Below are 22,206 nucleotides of genomic sequence, written 5' to 3' on the forward strand. Positions count from 1 at the left end.
GTCTGACTGGGGGTCAGTGAGAACATTTGCCTGAAGGATTGAAGAACCTGTTTACAATCCTCTTGTTGATGTTCAGAGAGGCTGTCAGAAAAGACTACACCATCTACTGACCCATCATCAGGGTTCAGAGTGAGCAGGTCTGGGAGAGGGTCACTCTCTTCATCCTGTCCCTCATTTGTGGCCATGAGCAAGCCCATGTCCTCCCTGTTGACAAATGCCTTGAGCCTATTCACATGAAGCACCCTGTGGGGGCTCCGGGGAGTTCCCATGCCCACCAAGTAGGTGACTTCTCCCTTTTGCTCAATGATGGTATGGGGTCCAGACCATTTGTCTTGGAGAGCTGCTGGGGCCACTGGCTCCATCACCCACACCTTCTGTCCTGCATGATAAACAGTTAGGACAGCCTTTTGGTCATGCCAAGCTTTTTGGAGTTCTTGGCTGGCCTCAAGGTTTTTAGATGCCTTCTCCATGTACATCCTGGAGCAGAGACCAAGTACATAGTCCACTATGTCAAGCTTGGGCTTTTTGAGAGGAAACTCTCATCCTTCCTTCACAAGACATAGGGGTCCTCTTACAGGATGCCCAAACAGAAGCTCAAAAGGGCTGTAACCAACCTCCTTCTGTGGGACCTCTCTGTAAGCAAACAGGAGGCAGGGTAAAAGGATGTCCCATCTTCGCCTAAGCTTTTCAGGTAACCCTTTTATCATCCCTTTGAGGGTCTTGTTGAATCTCTCAACAAGCCCATTGCATTGTGGGTGATAGGGTGTGGTGAATTTATAATTGACACCACACTCCTTCCACATTGCAGTCAAGTATCCTGACATGAAGTTTGCACCTCTGTCAGAGACAACCTCCTTAGGAAACCCCACTCTGGAGAAAACTCCAAGCAGGGCCCTGGCCACAACAGGAGCTGTAGTGGTCCTAAGGGGAATAGCTTCTGGATACCTAGTGGCATGATCCACTACCACCAGTATAAATCTGTGCCCAGATGCTGTTGGGGGGTCCATTGGTCCAACAATGTCTATCCCCACTCTTTCAAAGGGTACCCCCACCACAGGTAGTGGTATAAGGGTATAAGGGGGGCCTTTGGTGTGCCACCTGATTTGCCACTGGCTTGGCAAGTGACACATGAGCGACAAAACTCTTTATTGTCTTCAGACATATGAGGCCAGTGAAAGTGTGGGGCAAGCCTTTCCCAAGTCTTGTTCTGGCCTAAGTGACCTGCAAGGGAAATCTCATGGGCTAAGGTGAGGAGGGAAACCTCTAAGAGACAAAGGGATGACCAGCCTCCTGTTAGCACCAGGCTTGGGTCTCTTGCCTCAGAGTATAGGAGTCCATCTTCCCAATATACCTTATGGGCACCTGTAGCATTCCCTGCAGCCTCAGCAGCAGCCTTCTGTCTGAGGGGTTCAAGAGAGGAACAGTCTAATTGGGCCTGTCTCAAGTCTGCCCTGGAAGGTCCCCCTGTCCCAAGAAACTCAACCTGATCAGGTTCAAGCTCTTCTAGGACAGTTCCTTCTGGGGTCTCCGGGTCAGCCTCCTGAGTGGGCTGATCCTCAACCTGAGGCAGGGGGGAAGGCTCTGCCTTAACCCTACCATTCCTTCTCTTGGGTAGTGTCTGGTCCATTCTTCCAGGATCCAGCACTTGTTCAGCTGGGCATTTCTTGGCCTGTGACCTAGTCACAGCAAGGACATGTGAGGAGAGACCTAGCATTTTTACATGAGTCCTGTACTCCACATCTGACCACTGTGAGGATTCCAAATCATTGCCCAAAAGACAATCTACTCGGAGGTCTGAACTAACTACAACCCTTTTGAGGCCAGTTACCCCTCCCCAGGAGAAATTAACAACTGCCATACTGTGATTGGTAGTGACATTGCTAGCATTGGTCACTAGGTAATCTGAACCTAGCATGATTTGGTCAGGGTCCAGAAATGTTGGTGTCACCATGGTGACACTGGCACATGTGTCCCTGTAGGCCTGAGCCATTTTTCCATTAATTAAAGGCGATTGTCTGTATTTGCCCAGAGTACTAGGACTTACAGTAGGGGTCATATCCATGTCCCCAGTACAAACAAGAACTGCCTGAGTAGCAATTTTGACTAAGTCAGAACCCACCTCAGTTCCCAGGGTTAACCCAACTATAGCCTTGGGAGGTACACTACCACTACTAACTGTACTAGGGGGTGCAGGTGTCTTAGGGACAGTAGTGGTAGGAGTTTGGCCTTTCTTGGTGCACTCACTAAACCAGTGAGTCTTACTTTTACAGTATTGGCAACATGGTTTCTTAGGACCATCATTCTTCTTCTTTTGGGAATTTTGGGACCCACCCTCCTTAGGTTGTTGGGGCCCTGTTGAAGACTTCTGGTCATTTTGCTTATTCTTATTACCCTTCTGGTATGCTTTCTTCTGGCCACCACCCTTGTTCTGGTTCTGCTGCTTGACCCTTGTCCTGACCCATCTGTCTGCCTTCTTTCCCAATTCTTCGGGAGAGGTCAGATCTGAGTCAATCAAGTGCTGATGCAACAACTGGTTCTGACAATTATTTAAGATTTGCTCTCTCATAATTAGATTATACAATCCTGTGTAATCAGTAACTTTACTTCCCAGTAACCAGCCCTCCAGAGCCTTAGTGGCACAATCAACAAAGTCAGTCCAATCTTGAGCCTGAGTTTTCTGGGTGTCCCTGAACATCAACCTGTACTGTTCAGTTGTTAAGCCAAACCCATCAATCAGTGCAGTTTTCAAGACTTGGTAATCATTAGCATCCTCATCTCTAACAGTGAGGAGCTTGTCTCTACCTTTACCTTCAAAGGAGAGCCACAATATAGCTGCCCACTGACTCTGGGGTACCTGCTGTACTTTGCAGGCTCTCTCCAAAGCAGTTATCCACTTGTGGATATCATCTCCAGTCTTATAGGAGGGCACTATTTTACTCAGGTGTCTATTATCAAAACTCCTTTCTCTATCCCTAGAGATATTGCTGCCACCAGTGGGGACTACCCCACTCAACTGTTGCTCTCTAGCAAAGGCAAGCTTCTCTTTGGCAAGGGGAAGTTCTTCCCTTTGGATCCTCAGATTAGCTTCCTTCATCTTTGCCTCATGCTCTCTCCTCTGAGGGGCAATCATCCTCCTCTGAGCAGATGCATGAGAGGCACGAGAGTGCACAGATCTAATGGAGTCCCTAGAATGAGACCTATCTCTTCTAACTCCATAGTTAGGCCTGCTTAGGTTCAGCACTGGGGGTCCCCCAGGTCCTTCCCTATGTAGGTCTAAGTTGGCCCTTGTGAGTCTGCTGACTATCAAAGAACCTTTGTCTGCCTCATCCCCAGAGGGTTCCTCATCCTCCTCCTCCTCATCTACATCTTCTGTTTCAGGGAGATCTGGATCACCATGAGTACCTTCTAAGGCTGGCATGCTCCTATCTGGATTAGAGGGGTCTGTGTTAGCAGCCCTTCTGGCATCATATGTCTCTAAGAGACCTAACAGAAAAGGAGTGGTAGGGTTAGAACCCTGTTTCAATTTCCTGGAGGTACACAATTGTCTCATCTCCTGGAAACTGAGAGCTGCATATCTGGAAAGGACCTGTGGAGGGCCACTAACCACTAGGGGAGTCTCTGAGGACTCTCCATGGGTAGACATGCTTTCTAGTGAGGTGTAAGTGATGCACCTACCTACACTATGGGTTTTCCTACTGATCCCTTGCTAAGAGTTGTAGTCAGGGTGTGCTAGGCCCTTTCTACTACAACAGCTGGTTCAGTAGAACTCAGAGTATTTCTAAGCTTGTTATATGTACCTAGAGTACCTTATGTGATCTTTCAAATGATATTTCAAGATTATATGTGGTAAAAACAACAGCAAGCTCAAATCCCAACCGCTGCACACCAATGTGAGAAGTTGGCCTGATATATGATGCTCACTAGTTCTAGTGATCACCTTGTATCAGTCCAAACAACCCTTTTGGTGATTGGTTGTAAGTCAACCTTATAGACCAGCTATCCTAATGGTAGCATGGACAAAGCAGTCTTAGGCTAAACTCTTTTGGCATTTGAAGCCAGCTGTTTTACCACAATATAACCCCTTGAATATCAGATGAAAGGACACCACACAAGTTGTTATGAAAATAAACAGTATATTTATTAATAACAACATCTCTGAACTCTTTATGAGGTCAGAGGGCTAAGCACATGACAATCTCTTACGAAAAATACGACAAGTTGCACAAAATTAAAATGGTGCCCTAGGGGCACGACAAACCATATACTAAGTAAGTGGAATGTGAAAGTTGATAAAAGGAATGGAGCTGTCCAGAGGCTGTAGGATCGATGGGACCACGCTACACTAACTCTAGGTAAGTAATAGGAGGCCCACCGAACGCGTGTGCAGAGTGTGAACTCACGCGAGATGCGTAACAACGTCTATGGACAGTAAAGTTCAAGTAAAAGGTAAGTACGGACAATCCTGACTAGGTAGGACTAAAACGACTTTGGAACTGGACACTAGGACAGTTAAACTACCCTTGAGCTCTCGTTACCTCACCCACGGGCTGCGGGTGCATAGGTGCCAAAGTGTGTCGGGTTCTCGCGTTGAAGTCAATGGAGCCTGAAAGAAAAGATGCTGCAGGCGACCATGAGGAAGATGTCCGGTGCGATCCAAGGGTGGATCGGTGAAGAAGAGGACCTGAAAGCAGAGGGGACAGTGTTCAAAGTCACTAGCCAGTGACCGGTGTGGAACCAGGAAGGAACCAGGTGCTGTCGTCGCAATCAGGTGAAGAGTGGACGCTTGACTCTGCAGCCACGTGGACCAGGAGGTGTCTTCGATGACCAGGATGGAGGCACAAGCTGTCCCACGCAGGCTCTCGCTGTCGGCGGTGTCGGATCCGGGATTGGAGCCAACAGGCCTTGGCAAAGGCAACCCACGCGGTGAGTGGAAAATACGTCTGATGCGGACTAGGAGAGTCCGGGGTGCCCCTCTTTTGGATGGGAGCAAGGGCCAGTCTGGAGCAACCAGACCAGCAGCAAAGATTCAAAGGTTCGTCGTCTAGGAGGCCACTAGCCAGCCGGCAAGTGACCAGACAATGCGTCGAGCAGCAGACAAGCAGAAGGGCCCCACGCAGATCTCGTGGATGCTGAAGGGCTGATCTTCGGTGCAGGGGCTGCTCGGGGCTGGGGCTTCTCAGTCCCCAAAGCACTTGGTCGAGTTTACCTCGGGAGTCGTGCTGGAAGCGAAGTGCAGTTTCTTTCAAGATGGCCCGTCCCACATGTCTCGTCGCACCCACGGATCTCAGCTGTGCTGCAGATGTAGGTTGAGGTCGGAGAGGTCTGGGAATCCGGGTCTCGTTGGGCTCTGAAGTCTGGATCCTGGAAGGAAGACGACAAAGGGAAGCCGCTGGACGCTTGGTGGTGCCTGCAGTTGCAGGGTGGACACTCCTTGCCCACAACGGAGATTTCTTCAGTCTTCTGTGGAGCAGAACGTCGAAGTCCAGAGTTTCTTCTTGTAGAGTAGTTCAGGATTAATCTAATTTGGAATGGGACCAGATCCTACCTTTATCCTGCTAAAGGGGGCTGCACTACTGACTAGGTCTCTCCCCTGGGTGGAACCAGGCAGGGGTGTGGTTACACCCCCTATCCTTTGTCCGGTTTCCCGCCAGAGCTGGGGCTGGAGTGCCCCAGCAACTGGTTTGAACCGGTGTATGCACAGGGCACCGTGTGTGCCCCAGGCATGTCTCATTCCTTTCAGGCCTATCCTACCCAATACACAAAAACCTGTCTGGGGTGGTGCTAGCACCTCCCAAGGCAGGAAACCCTTTGTCCAAGCCGCCCTCGCTGGAAGGACTCCCAGCAGCAGGAGGTCAGACTTGTGTCTGTGGTGGCAGCATCCATTTTGTGATGCCAAGGCTCGAGTTAACTTTAACCGGGGTTCACAGTTACATACATGTCGTGTCCCTCTAGAAGGGTGGAATGCTTCCCCCGTCGCCAGAATTGGCGAGGGGGTAGTATTCCAATTCGTATGACACCTTACTCGACATGTTTTGATAATGTTATACCAGAGTTAGCATTTAACCGCGAGGTTGATAATGCACTTAAGAGTATATGGTATAGCGTTATCATGGAAACAGCTAAAGGACTTGGTTCCGAAAGCTGTAGACAGGCTCAGCTCATGCTAGACCACCATCTCACATAATTCCAAGCACTCTGCCTTCAGGATTGATAAGGCCTGCCATAGGAGTGACTGATAGGAGGATATGTGTCCATTTTAGGGTTAGATATAGGTATACTATATCTATAGCAAAGGGTGATTACACCACCTTGCACCAGCTGTCATGCAGCCAGTTGTGTCAGTTTTAGATGGCCAGCCAGGGGTGGCATAATACATGGTTCAGCCCCTGGTAGGCCCTGGGTACACCTATGCCCTGGGTACAGGGACTGATAAGGTGGCCCAGTACCAATTGGTAAATGCACCTAAAGTACATTGTTGTCAATTTAGAGAGAGAACAGCTAGGCTGTGGGTCTGATTAGCAGGCCCACAGCCAAGGAAAGTCGTAAACCAGTGAAGCAAAAAGCAAAAATCTGGGGTGACCATAGGATTGCAGACCCCACTCTCCTACAATGGCCTTTGTGCAGTAAAGTTGAATTTGTTATTAGGTCCGAAGAGACATTACACCTACGGGTGGCCTCAGTATGGCATACACTGAGTAAGACTGTCTGCTGTGGTCTAGAAGGTACTGTGTGTGAGCTGTCGTCAGCAGTGCCAGTCAGTGAAGGGAAACTTCCATTAGTGCTGTTGAGGAATCACGATCCTTACAATCTTTCTCAGTGGACGTGGAACAGTTGTAATGATTAGAGTGAGGTCACATTAGTCGAGATGTCACTTAGAGTGTGTGTTGGATAAAGGTAGATTGGTGCGTTTATTGAATCTTTCAATTGATTGGAATCTCTACTTTCTTTAAGTGGAGCAGACAGGTATTTTTGAAAATGCTTGCATTTTGTGGATATTGTTTGGAAGAGAACTCACACAGAGGACTGTGAAAGAGGGATATTAGATTTTAAGGAAAATGACGATTTTGAAAAACTTAAAGAGTTTAATGCAGGGACATGTGCCTGTGCCCACTAGACAAGGGGTACCAAAACCACCAGAGGGTACACCAGCTTTACGCATGACACAGGAGAGAGGATGTCACACATGCACATGGCTTGAAAACTAGATGAAATATAATGGGAACACATAGCCCATCAGAAACAGAAACAAAAATGTCAGGGAAGATACAAAAACACTTTAAATCGATATGTTGATGCTAGATGGGATGCACAGCAGAAAGTTTGGAGAACGGATATAGATGAGTGAACTTGTATGTATACTGTACTAGTTGCAGAGAAAAAAGAAGGAAAGGAGTGTAAGGAAAAGAAAAAACATCTTGAGAATTCCCAGACACTGATATAAAATGACGATAGTGAGAATGAAATTGCTGATGAATCCTTAAATGAATTGCTTTTAAATCGTCCACCACCCTATAATAAGGATCACCCCCAGAGTATAGCAAATTCCTATTGTGGGAAAAGTCTGGGTGTCCCTGTCATGCCAGTAAGTCCAAATCCACTCAATCCTTTTCTACCTGTAAATTACATTGCAGGGAGACCTGAAACAAATAATGGTACTGTGCTAAATGCTCCTGATATCCTGACTGTCCCTGTGACAATAGATCCTGTAGTTCCGTTATACTATTCTGGTGTAGTGTGTTATCTAGGAAACCTGAATCGATATTCCTATTTTATGGCCTTGTCCAGTTATAATCAATAATATCCATACAACGGCATAATAATCATATCCATAATTCAGTCGTAGCACATGCTGTCACATTAAGCAAGGCTACTTCTCCGGCCCCCTAGTAAGCACACCAAGTTCTCTAAACAAAACCAAGCCTCCAGCAACCTGGGAAATCCCCCTTGCCTTTGTTTTGAATTCGTCCTAGAACTCCAGTAAAGCACTGTAAGAACGGCCAGTTCTTAGTGACATCTTTATTGACGTCTTATGTCCAACCTTACGTCAACCCCAGGCACCTTTCAGGTATAAATATACCAACGTTGCCTTAAGCAAACACACGGTGGTAATTCTGGAGCAGAGCAGTTATCTACTTCCGAAAGCCCAGCTGATGCGAGAGCCCACGGACGCTGCCCCTCCTCCTTGACGCGCTGAGAAAGACGCTGTCTTTTCTCCTGCTCCGGCGTTTCCAGCCTACCCTTGCGGGTTGCTGGGATATCGAGTCCTGACAAAGAGATACCAGACCTCCTGCTTTCTATTACCCAGGTACGGAACTGACTAAACCCTTACAGAGAATTCTTGAGTCAGATTCTTGGCAAAACAAACTTAACTTAAACTGCTACTTACTTACTCCCTCCCATGTATTAGGCTTAGGTCAGGTACACCGGGGTAGGCGTAGTTAGAAGCACCAGTTGAGTACGATTAGTCAATGTATATATGTATGTATCTATTTTATCTATTTTAAAGTATCATATGGCTAAGAAACCATATCAATGCTTTTACAGTATTATTTTATAATCCTCCTTTTACTGTACACACTTTACTTTACCATGAGCATTACAATCGTGGCAATTCATTTCTCTTGTATGAGGAAGAAGACTGCTCAATAAATAACACCTTTTATTGAAAACGCCCGTCTCTCTTTTCTCTGCATTCTGGTGAAACTAAGTACGCACATTTGGCTGAGTGAAATAGCTGTCTTTTGTTTTCACACGACTCTAGAGATACACTCTTATTCAGGGAGAGCAAAGTTGTCATGTTTTACGGTTGTCAGAAGCTAATCCCTTCTTGTCTATCCAGGGAGGTTAAACTCCTCCTCGTTTATTCGAGAAAGTTTCTAGTGACCTCTGAGCTAGCTGGCAAACCTTAAGTCTAATATAGTCAGTAGAGACCTAGATAACCTCAGTCCTACGTCTACACTGCTGAATATATTATTCCAATGCGCAGAGCCTATTGAGAATATAGGAACTACACTACATGGCGCCCAACGTTTGGTAAGGCGATAAATCTAACGCAAGACGTTAGAGTAACTCAGTCGTGCTTTTTCACACAGACCCTTTTTCCCGTAAATACTCCAAAAGACGTCTGGAGTGGGTAAAAGGTTAAAAATCCGCCAGAACTTAGTAGGAAGAGATTTCTATGTATAGTTTCTGGTTTAGTCAACGTTGAAGGATACAGTGTTCAAAAAATATTGTGCACCTAATCTTTGTTTCCTTGAAACTTGATCCGAAACAAAAACCTTTCTGTCAGTAAAATGTCAGAAACTGAAGAAAACAGGGAGGCAGCTAGAATAGCAGCTCGACTTCTAGAGGATGACAATAGTCTCCTGCAGACCGACCCGGATGCTATACTCATTCCGGTCAACATAAGAAAAACTATAACTCTTAAACTAATAGAGAATGGACTAACATCGAGAGGTGGTATAGTCGTATTCGTAATTGAGGCACATGAATATCGGCAGACAGAGGTATTCTATTCATGGATAAACTTTCCAGCAGCAAACGCTGTCACACACGAATTCCACTATTACAAAATAGAGGAACCTCCGGAAGAGTACTCTCCTTTCGAGGAGGTGGAAATCCCATTAAAATACCAAGAGCACCTGCTCTGGTTTAAAGGCGCCCTAAAACATAATATTCACATCACCAGGCTCGGTCCACTAGGTAGACCAGGAGCAACGTGGCCGGTTCTAGCCAGCTATACACCACATCCAGACATTGATAAAATGTCAAGTGAAGAACTCTTAGTTAAAATAAAAGAATTAACACAGGCATATAGAGAGTTGGTTCAATTGGCAACGGAGGATATAACATTCCTCCAGAAATTGAAAGAGACAGATATAGCAGAACAACCATTTGAACTTGCCAGAATCATAGAAAAATCCTATGAAGAACTAGGAAGAGATAGTTTGGGTGGGAAACCAGTAAAACCCCAACTAACTGAAAATCTTGAAAAAATATTTATTAAAAATAATCTAAACACTCTAAAAAAGAGCTGGGATGGAAATAAACAATCCACTCCCAAAGAAAAAAGATTCCAGTCCAGAGGAAGGTCTCCTCGGCGGAGAGAAAGATCTCCGGACCAAGGACACAAGTCTCCCCAGAGGGAGCCCTCTGAGAAAAGATACAACCTTAGAAATAGGGATAATCTAAAGAAACCTGATAGATATCAAGATATTGATACATGTCCCTCTTGATCTTTTCAGACTTCCTCGCAGAAATCTGAAAGAAGAGGACGTTCAGAACAAAGGGAAGAGCACGTCAAGTCCAAAGACAAGGAACATGCTCATCAAAGTAAAAAATTACAATTTCCAAGAAAGAAGGTAGCCAGCATTAAAATAGTCAAACATGCCGAGGATACTGAGGACACAGCTGAAAAACGGAGAGTGGGCCCAGACAGCGCTAGACAGCGCAGCAGAAGTGACCATAGCTCGCAAGATCCTGATGATTCATCTGGAGACAGTGGACACGAATGAATACATTCAAGTGGAAACTGCAGACAGCAGAGTTAGCAAACCTCATAAAATATACGAGATAACATTGCGTATAGAGGGAGATAAGACTAGGAAAGTAAGGGGTCTATTTTGGGATAACCTTTCCAAAGGCTATGATATCCTTTTAGCTGAAAAAGACTGGCCACCAGAGTTTGTCAGGGAGTGCCCTCACGGCGAAGAAATGATTATGCCTGCCTTCTCAAATCACATTCCAATACATAAAAAATATACACTTGCAAGAAAGTGGGCAGTAGCCCAAGCTCCTGCATTATATAAAAATCATGTAGGATGGGATGAGGACTCTCCTCCTCACAAAATCCAAGTAAAATGTCAACCAACTGCACAAAGGCGGTACCCAATTAAGCAAGAAGCTAAAAAACAGGTCAGGGAGATCTTAGATCAACTTGAATACCAGGGGGTGATTGAAACATGCACCTAACAAATGAACAATCCTTTGTTTCCTGTCTCCAAGCCAGACGATTCATATCATCTAGTTTTGGACTACAGACACCTTAACTCATGTTGCAAGACATTTGCAGTACAAAACTCCCACAGTGCAGCACTAATGAATAACATCGTGCGCAAAAAATACAAAACAACATTAGACATCTCTAATGGATTCTTTTGTCAAAACATTGCACCTGAAAGCAGGTATTTGACCGCTTTCTCAATAATGGGCTCGCATCAATATTTCTGTCGACTCCCACAGGGGTTCAAGAATAGCCCAGGATTATTCTCAGCAAGAGTAACAGAGTTAGTACAAATGTTTGATGATGAGGCATTATCTTATGTCGATGACATCTATCTAACAGATGATGACTTGGATACTCACTTGAAAAGAGTGAACACCATAATACTTGGGTTCGCAGCAGAGGGTTACAAATTCAACTTTAAAAAGTCACAAATTGCCCATCTGACTGTCCTGTTTGTAGGATGAATTATCAAGTGAAGGCAAAAGCCTAGCAGACAATTTCTTAGAGAAGTGTGCTGTACTCCAAGCACCAAAAACGCTGAGGAACTTACAATCAATACTAGGTTTCCTGAATTTCGGAAGAACTTACATTCTAAATTATGCAGAGAGGGTTAAACCTCTCTATGAATTAATAAAACCAGATTTTAAACCAATCAATTGGACTCAAAAACACACAGAAATGCTGAGCTCTTTGCAAACCGACATGTTAACAAAAACAAAATTGCAAACTCGCGATAATACACGCAACCTTGTAATCCGAGTCATCCCAGGAAGATGCGGATTCACGTACCTGACCTCTAATGAGGGAGAAAAGGTACCAATAGCATACAAATCACACTTGTACTCGCAGGCTGAAAAAACATTCAGTCTCTCGAAAAATGTTGTAAATGCGGTTCAAACAGCTGTAGCAAAAGAAAGAGCCCAGGCTCAAGGCAGACGGATTACTGTTTTAACAGCAGAATCAGCCTTCGAGGCATTAACAAGCCCATGTAATTTAACTACCGTGGCATTAGATCCAAAATGGATACAATGGGAAAATTCTCTTGCTACAGAAAAAGTGAAATACTATTTTGACCCGGAAAAAATTGAAATATTTAACATATGAAAAAGAATATCCTCTGCCTAACGACATTCTGCCCATACAACTGCGTAATATATACAAACAGTTATGCAGAACCCTCAGTTTGGGGAAAACAAGCTTATAACGCTACGTGCGAGGTTGTCAAATGCCGGTGGCGCGGAGGTAAATTGATGCCACTGGTCACAATGTCACAATCTGTAAAAGACAATTCAGGTCAACAAACTGAATTAATAGCTTTAAATATGGCGCTCGACATTGCCGATCGTGAATTCCCGACACTAATAGTGTGCGATTCGCATTCCTCCGTCAAATCATACAATGAAGACTTGCAGAAATGGGTTGAAAACGGTTACAAAGATGACACAGGTGCCACAATTAAGCAAAAATCGCTTTGGGAACAAGTACTTCTTGTAAAGAAAGAACTACAAAAGACTCACGTGATACATACACTGAGTCATCAGCGTGATGGCGTTCACGCTGTAGGGAATTCATTGGCTGAGACAGCCACAGCGGAAGCAACTAAACCGGCTTCCGTAGCCACAAAAAAGCGTTCAGAAAAATACATAGACGAGGAAACCATGCTGGCGGTAAAAACGCCTTTAAAAGGCGACTGTGCAGCATTACCCGTGAACTATCCACTCAAGTATACATACATAATCGATGCAAACTCCGTTCCTTTTGCTCGAATACCTGGAGTGGGGGATAGAGTAATTCCAAACACGAACAGGAGAGTCTTGCTAACAGCAGACGCACACATGGGTGAAGGTCTAGGGCAACGAAGGATCAAGGAATCTCTGACAGAATTACAATCAGAATACTGGTGGCCGGGAATGAGCGTGGATAATCACAAATTTGCAAAAAAATGTGAAAACTGCAACAGAGATCGCAGTGGCAAACCGGCCGAAATAGTGCCAGAACACCTAATAGAAAGCATAAGGCGATCTATTCGCATGATTAAACAGGAAACATGCGTCCCTATGTATATTATTTAAGACTAGATTCACTTAAAATGTGGACCCCAGCGCGCGGGTGACGCCAGAACTGTTATAAAAGATTTGCGAGTCTATTTCGGCACATACGCAATTGGCATGCTACATTCTGACCATGGTCCTGCTTTTAGCTCTCAAGCTTATAAGGAGGCCATGACCAGCATGGGCATTGCACTGCGGTATTCTTGTCCCTTCCATCCTGAGGGAAACGGGATTGTCGAAAGAAAAAAACGAGACATAAAGCAATCTATAACGGCGAGTGTATTAGGTACGGGTACTGGGTGGGTCCAACATTTAACAAGTGTCCAACGTAGTCTTAACAATCTGCCAAGAAATTCTCTAAAAGGTTTCAGTCCGTATGAACTATTGTTCGGTACTAGAATGCATATTCAGGACTTAGATAGTCAGACTTCAGTGGTAGAAGAAAAATGCTTTGATATCAAAGATCGTTTGGCTATTTTACAGGACTTAAATGAAACAAGAAAAGACCTGAGCAACGTAAAGCTAAAACACCAGCCAACAGCCACTGAAGAGAAACCACCTGTCCCAGCAAGGCCTGTCTAGATTCCAAAGATTGGGGATCTGGTCAGAGAGAAGATCGCGGTGAAGAAGGAATTTGGGCCTTCTTACAGAAAAGCAGTACCTGTCTTAGCTGTCAACGGAACAAGATCAGTGTACTACCGCCCCTTGCTGGTAAAAAGGAGAACCGAGTTGTATCCATCGACCTGGTAAAACCACAATCATGTGGCCGATAATAAGTAGTAGGCCCAGTGGACTCCCAAGAAATAGCAGAAGACCACATCTTGCTACAATCCAAGAGGTTCAAACTGAGAGACTAATCACATTTGATAAACCTGCGGTGATTAAAAAGGCACTATGCAATAATGCCATGGAACTTGTGCCTCTTGAAGCCCAAATTGAAACAGTTCATCATGAAACACCTGTCTACAATGATGTAGCCGCAGACTATGCTAATTAAACAAAGAAAATTCCAAAAGCAAATAAAAATCCGGAAGCAATTCCAACAATTGACAGAACTGCATCTGGCTACTTCATCAATTTCGATGACTTTTCTGAGGATCCAAGCGAACCTGAAGAACAGCCAACAACAAAATCTTTTAAAGACAAAGCAAAAGAACTCTTTCATCAACTCAAAGAAACCTATCTGATTTCTCCATGGATTGAATTTTGGATTGTGTTAGGTGTACTTTTCCTCCTGCTTTGGCTCATCATGGTTCTTTGTTTGGGAAAATTCATTGAGGGAAAATACAGTACAATGGACACAGCAAGTCAGAACATCAACTTGGTCCTAAAGCCACACAAGTCATCTCACATCGAGAAAAGAGAACTATCATCAGTGAATGTTACAGCCAATCCAATACCCGGTGGGGTAGTTTGGGACAAAACAGATTACGATATTTATGGCCCGGTCGAGCTCTTGAAGTATCCACACCAGTTCAAAATTTCATTGAGTGACTTTGTAACATCGAGCACATTCTCTGATGATTGGGACTTTGAAAGTATTAATGATATGATGTCAGATTTAGTAATGTCAGCAAAATTTAGAGAACATGATTGCTTGCAGGGTTCATCTAATTATGAAGAATTGTACTGCTACAACCACTATGCGCATCACTATTTGCATAAATCTGCTCAACCTAGAAATGTTTTAAATTATAATCAATGGGAACATTGTGCAACTCCACCAAAAGGTAGTTCAAAAACATTTTATGAGAAATTCCCATACTTGTCAGGGTTTAACACAAGTGAAGCAGAAGCCTTTTATTTCAAAATGTTAAATAAGACAGGAATGAAAACAATGCTGACAAACACTAAATTAATCTATTCGGAAGCATTTTTTGAAAAAATGAGTACATTTGGTTTTGATTTCTGGAAAAACAATATTGAAACAAAAACCATCTGGGGTACCAAAGATTGGCAGGTGCAAGGTATAGAATCATTATTTAGAGCCTGCATGATCCCAGAACAAATTATATTCTTGAATGATACCATTCAACAGACAACCTGTCTTGCCCTAGCCAAAATTAAAGACTTGAACAAACCGTCTATTCCAAAGCCAACACCTGACAGTAATAGCACTACAGATGTTGAGATAGACGTATCCCATATTTTTTAACCAAAACAGAACACATCCTGATTGGAAAAAATGGTTGATCTGGCCCACAGACACAAATAATTGTCAAGATAGATTCCTGAATAAAATACAGGGGTTCAAATTGACCAGGCCAAACCCTAGATACTCCCAGAGACAACATCCAGGAATAGTTACAACATACAGTGTAGGAAAACTTTGCCTAGAATGGCTACACACATCCACACTGGCAGAAATTAAGCAACATTTGACTTTACTTAAAGACGATGCTGACTTGCGTGATTTCATAATGGGACCACGCAAACAGCATCAAAAACGTTTCATAGCGGCCGGTATATATGCAGCTTACAACGAAGCTTGGAAAATAATGCAGATTGAAACAGCAGAAAAAATACGGGAAATTGACCATATAAATTTGGAAAAATCAATTTCTGTTGTGGACAATGGGTTAATGACTCTGTCTTCCAGAATATATTCACTGGACAGTATTGTATCATCTGCTATAGATATAATAGAACAGGACTTGTTAATGTTACATCATGGTCAGTCCCAATTACGTTCTATTGTACAGCTTGGCTGGACGTTACAAAATCTGCGTTCAGGCTACGTGCCTTGGCGTTTAATCAACACAACGTCATTATTCTCTATCTTTAACCTTACTGATACACAAATCAGCTTGGCACAGAAAGGAGCCGAATATACAATTCTGAGCATTGAAAAACTAGAGAGGTTACCATTGACAATGTCAGAACGACCTGTCATTGAATGGATAATACACGGAATAATAACTATTCGGATAACAACTTTCAAATTTAAATTCTGTCAAGAATATATACCAGCAGGCCAGTATGAAAGGTTGGGTAAAGGGTACATTAAGTCATCATGGAAATTACCTTACACACACACATGTTATAGTGAAAAGGAACAGAATGTATTTCTTAGTGGTAATAATTGTAAAAGATCACTAAGTGGTATACTTCTGTGTCAAGGTATTAACTTGCAAGGGGCCTGTGAGGGGACTTCAAATAACCTTTCATGTCACCAGCATGGCACACCTGCAACTCGAATAGAGCCATTCTTTAGACGGCTTTCTAACGGGAGCTATATTCTAATAGTGGACAACAGATGTTGTGGCATGGTGCCAGGAAAAGCTTATCTAGTTAGCGTTAGTTCCATGGTCACTTGCTATATGCAAGTATTGTTTCCAAACAGCACTCCAGACAGGGAGGAAAACATTTGGCCATTTTTGAACATCTCTTCTATTCGAATTGATACTTTAAGCAGAATAAAGTCTGTCCTTTTGCAGACAACTGTGCCCTTGACGTCATCAAAAGAAACGTATGATCTGGAAGTCGCAAGGACAACGGCAGAGATACATAGCCTTTTATCAGCAAATTGCCCCCTACATTTCGCAGAAATGTTAAGCCAAATCCTAAATATGTCCGATACTGGAGGTATCCCACATGTATTTAAGACAATTTTTTCGGGACTGTTAACACCCTTCACAACAGTTCTGGGCATTTTTCCTAATTTTGTCCATTCTGTCTTTAGTGGACTACCACTCCTGTTGGCACTCGTAGCAGGCATTTTATTTTTGATTCTCCTGCTTCGTTATGGCAAGCCAGAACACAGACAAGACTGCAGCAACAATGGAAGAAACGATCCTAGCTATACGCTAACAGGACCACATAACTAAAGTCCTTGGATTAGCCCGGCTAAGAGATCTGAATATGACCTGGTTTCTTTCAATCAGACCCATCTGGCAGAATTGTATCTTACCTGTGCTTCGATGTATGCTATGCGGAGAAGAATGCGTGTTGGACGTCTGTCTTACACTACAATCAGAAGTACCATTGGATACAGATACTTTGTTAAGTCCTGTAACGGCTCATGCATCGTGTTGTCCCCAGCGGTTACCCATCCTGATGACGGCATTCGTTGAGACTTCACCACTGCGATTAAAGGGTAGTGAAGTACGAGATGAGAGCAACTTCACCCAGGTACGACCTTCTGTGATCACTGCTGATCCTGTCATCGATGATAGCAATCATGCTCACGACTGCACAGTTGCGGCATTTTCCAACTTGGTCGAACTTTCACCTGAAGCGGTAAACTGCTTTTTTGAAAGTCTGTCTGAAATGATGTTTTCCCCCGAACAAAAAGAATACCTTTAAAGCAAACTAGTATACAGCATGCCCCATGCTTAAGTTTTACTAATGATGGACATTAATTCGTGGAGTGGGTGTAGTGTGTTATCTAGGAAACCTGAATCGATATTCCTATTTTATGCCCTTGTCCGGTTATAATCAATAATATCCATACAACGGCATAATAATCATATCCATAATTCAGTCGTAGCACATGCTGTCACATTAAGCAAGGCTACTTCTCCGGCCCCCTAGTAAGCACACCGAGTTCTCTAAACAAAACCAAGCCTCCAGCAACCTGGGAAATCCCCTTTGCCTTTGTTTTGATTTCGTCCTAGAACTCCAGTAAAGCACTGTAAGAACAGCCAGTTCTTAGTCACATCTTTATTGACGTCTTATGTCCAACCTTACGTCAACCCCAGGCACCTTTCAGGTATAAATATACCAACGTTGCCTTAAGCAAACACACGGTGGTAATTCTGGAGCAGAGCAGCTATCTACTTCCGAAAGCCCAGCTGATGCGAGAGCCCACGGACGCTGCACCTCCTCCTTGACGCGCTGAGAAAGACGCTGTCTTTTCTCCTGCCGAGAAATCCAGCTCCGGCGTTTCCAGCCTACCCTTGCGGGTTGCTGGGATATCGAGTCCTGAGAAAGAGATACCAGACCTCCTGCTTTCTATTACCCAGGTACGGAACTGACTAAACCCTTACAGAGAATTCTTGAGTCAGATTCTTGGCAAAACAAACTTAACTTAAACTGCTACTTAATTACTCCCTCCCATGTATTAGGCTTAGGTCAGGTACACCGGGGTAGGCGTAGTTAGAAGCACCAGTTGAGTACGATTAGTCAATGTATATATGTATGTATCTATTTTATCTATTTTAAAGTATCATATGGCTAAGAAACCATATTAATGCTTTTACAGTATTATTTTATAATCCTCCTTTTACTGTACGCACTTTACTTTACCATGAGCATTACAATCGTGGCAATTCATTTCTCTTGTATGAGGAAGAAGACTGCTCAATAAATAACACCTTTTATTGAAAACGCCCGTCTCTCTTTTCTCTGCATTCTGGTGAAACTAAGTACGCACATTTGGCTGAGTGAAATAGCTGTCTTTTGTTTTCACACGACTCTAGAGATACACTCTTATTCAGGGAGAGCAAAGTTGTCATGTTTTACGGTTGTCAGAAGCTAATCCCTTCTTGTCTATCCAGGGAGGTTAAACTCCTCCTCGTTTATTCGAGAAAGTTTCTAGTGACCTCTGAGCTAGCTGGCAAACCTTAAGTCTAATATAGTCAGTAGAGACCTAGATAACCTCAGTCCTACGTGTACACTGCTGAATATATTATTCCAATGCGCAGAGCCTATTGGGAATATAGGAACTACACTACACTGGGAGTAGGGGACAAAATGCACATACCTTAGCCGCCTCTACTGGGATAAGATCAGGACAGACCAATCAAGAACCATTAATTATGACTTCAGCTGATGTTCCTAGTAAAGTTTTATTATTTCTTTGTTAAGTGGACATAAGTCTGTGATTGTCAATGTATCAATGTCTGGATGCGGTGTGTAAGATGCTGGGACCAGCCAAATTGCTCTGTCTCTGCTGAGCGGACTGAGTCTTACTTTTTCTGTGGTGTGTGGGAGGGGACCTTTAAACCAGTTTATATGCTCCTCGTAACTGAGTGGAACTTCAATGTCCGCATACGGACAATATTCTTCTGGTTTTTCATCTAGAGTGTAGTAATTAAATGTTTTTGTGTCTGCATCTGCTGGTGGGAATTTGACCCATGAATAGAATACCTCCATCCTGAATGACTTGCGTGCCTCAATCACAATTGTTAGGGTCTCACCTAATGCTGGGACTCCAAACTCTGCTAGTTTTAAAGTAAGTGCATTTCTGACATTTTCTGAATGTTCATAGCACCTTCCTGCTCCCCATCCCCTGCTGCATTCGCATGTGACACAGAGTTCTCTTCGACAGACATTTTTGAAAGAGGTTCAAGGAAAGTGAGATAAGGTTGTATGCACAATAGGGATCTTTTATCCTTCAAGCTTGAAAAAACCTACAGCCAATACGTAGGAAATTGCTATTCAGCTGTGCTGAATTTTTCCCTTCCCACTCCAGACATCGCTGGGTATAGGTGAGTAAGAACAACTGAACTACTCAGATTTGAGCATTAAATAAGAACCAAACCAACGTTGGCCGTGCCATGTCATGTAGTTTCGATAAATCTATTTAAGAACTTTGCATTTAGACAACACTATCTGTTGAATTGGGGTCCAGACTGATTCCAGAAACCCCCACCAGATATGTTTGCCTGTATTCCAGCTGGCTGAAAGTGTCTCTATGAACCCCTCTTTTCAAGGAGCGAATAGTTTTTGGCAACTATCAAACATGACAACCCTGACCCTTCAGGGATCGTGGAAACAGTACAGTACCTTTCGCTCAGTCACTCCTGCTCACTTTGTCTCAGAGAGATACATAGAATAAACAATAGGGACGTTTTCAATAAGCATTTATTGAACCAGCATCATTCTAGTGTAAAATACGTGTGCTGCAACAATCATTAGACAGAAACAGATGTATACAGTTATAAGCACCAAGAGAGTAAATGCATGGCAGAATTCTACTATAGTGATAAAACAATGGATATATGCAGGTATATATATACATGACAGTAATAATGCGAACTCCTATGATGCTAACCCAAAATAGATGTACCTAAATGTACTTAGCATGTGTGTAGGTGTATAGCCAAGAATCCCCCTAGGATAAAAACAACCCTAGTACCTGAGTTGAGAGAACAAAGGACTCCATCTTGGTCTCGAGATGGACAACCCGCAAGGGATGTCAGACCACTGTGTCCTGGAGTGTCTGCGTGCTGGAACCTCAGCGACTCGTGTCTGCGTGTCAGCATGGAAGTCTTTCTCCTCTGTCTGCCCCAGCAAAGATATGCTGGCAGATGCATCAAGCAAAATACCTCCTGGTAAATTAGCGATTCGGTAAAACAGGCCGATACCGAACGCAAAACCTGAAAATGCAATGCATCAACCCAAAATCCTTCAAAAATAAAGAATCGCTAAATAACCACCATGGTAAATTACCGAATCGCAAATTAGCCAATCGGTAATACCGAGAAAGAAATCAGCCTCCGGAAATACCGAATCATTATTAAAGAATCACAACGAAATGCATCAAAACTCGCAAATACCGAAAATGCCCAAAATCGCTATTTTGCAAAATAAGGGGAATCACAAACTGGAGGTAAAGTCATTGGAAGGAAGAAAAAAAACGGAAAAAAAACACAGGTGCAGATAATCAGAAAGCCTTCAAATATGCCTGTGGAAACCCTGTATGTCTACCAAAATGGCTGCCCCTTGCTAGGAGGAGGAGAATCAACGCTCTTGCACAGCGCAGGAGGATGATCCAGGACAGGGTCTTCAGGGTGCGCATCACATTGCTGGGCCAGACAGAGGAACTGATCTACGACAAGTACAGGCTGAACTGGGCTATGATCATGCGCCTCATTGCCGACCTGCAACCACTCCTGCAGCACCAGACCCGTAGGACCAACGCCATCCCAGCCCATGTCCAGGTCCTATGCAGTCTGCACATGCTGGCGTCAGGAAGCTTCCAGCGGGTCATAGCAGAAGCCGGAGGCGTGTCGCAAAGCGCACTTTCACGCCTCTTCCACAAATTCCTAGATGCCATGCTGACATTGATACATCACCACATCACCTTCCCCACAACCCCACAGCAGTTGAACCGCACCAAACAGGAGTTCTACCAGGTGGCACAATTTACCCATGTGATAGGATGCGTTGACTGCACCCATGTCCCCATCTGTCCCCCCTCAGCCAACGAATACATCTTCCGCAACCGGGTGTCATATCATTCCATCAACGTGCAGGTCATGTGCAATGCCAAGCACATCATAACGGACATCGTAGCCCAATTTCCAGGAAGCACACACGACGCATACATATTCAGACACAGTGGCATCCACAGGCGTCTGATCAACGGTGAATTTGGAGAGGGACACTTACTAGGTACATATAAATGCCTCAAAATTAACTCCATCCTCACATATGTAAATGTATTCATGCAGCTAACCCTTTCCTCCCCACCCTGCAGGTGACAGCGCCTATGCCTTGCGTGAATATGTCCTCACTCCCTACCTCAACCCTGCAACAGCTCAGGAGCAGCTCTACAACACAGCACACATCAGCACCAGGACAAGACAAGAGTCGCTTCCGGATACTACACAAGACAGGAGGTGACTTGCAGTATGACCCAGTGACCTGCTGCCAGATAATAGCAGTCTGCGCCATGCTGTACAACATTGCCACAAGAAGGGGGATACCAATAGAGGTGGACGGAGAGGATGACTTACTTGCACAGCAACCCCCCCAACACCTACAGGCACACGTGCCTAACACAGCTGAAGGCCAAAGGAGGCGGACATACATCACACGACATCACTTCTGAGACAGGTATTAATGAGCCATCACAACATGATCTTGATTGCAAATGTTTAATGCACATGAGCACCTGTCAGGTGCATATAAATGAGACGCCAACATGACGCAGAATTAAAAAAATAATGGGATACATGTCTGTTGTCATCACGGGTGTATCATGTGGCAGTATAGTTGGCCCATGGTTACGTCACCATAGCCAGGGAGCCAATGGAACATGGCTATTTGCGCTTGCCACGTACCCCCAGCCTCCTGTCTCGTGACTCCTCCACATCGCCGCGATGTGTTTCAGTGGCTGTGGAGCTGCGCGCACTGTGCCTGCTCTCGCTGGCCTCTGGCACAGAGATGCTGCTCACGCTTGAAGCAGCCTTACTCCCCTCC

The sequence above is a fragment of the Lissotriton helveticus genome, chromosome 3_1, assembly GCF_964261635.1.
Source record: "Lissotriton helveticus chromosome 3_1, aLisHel1.1, whole genome shotgun sequence".
NCBI lineage: Eukaryota > Metazoa > Chordata > Amphibia > Caudata > Salamandridae > Lissotriton > Lissotriton helveticus.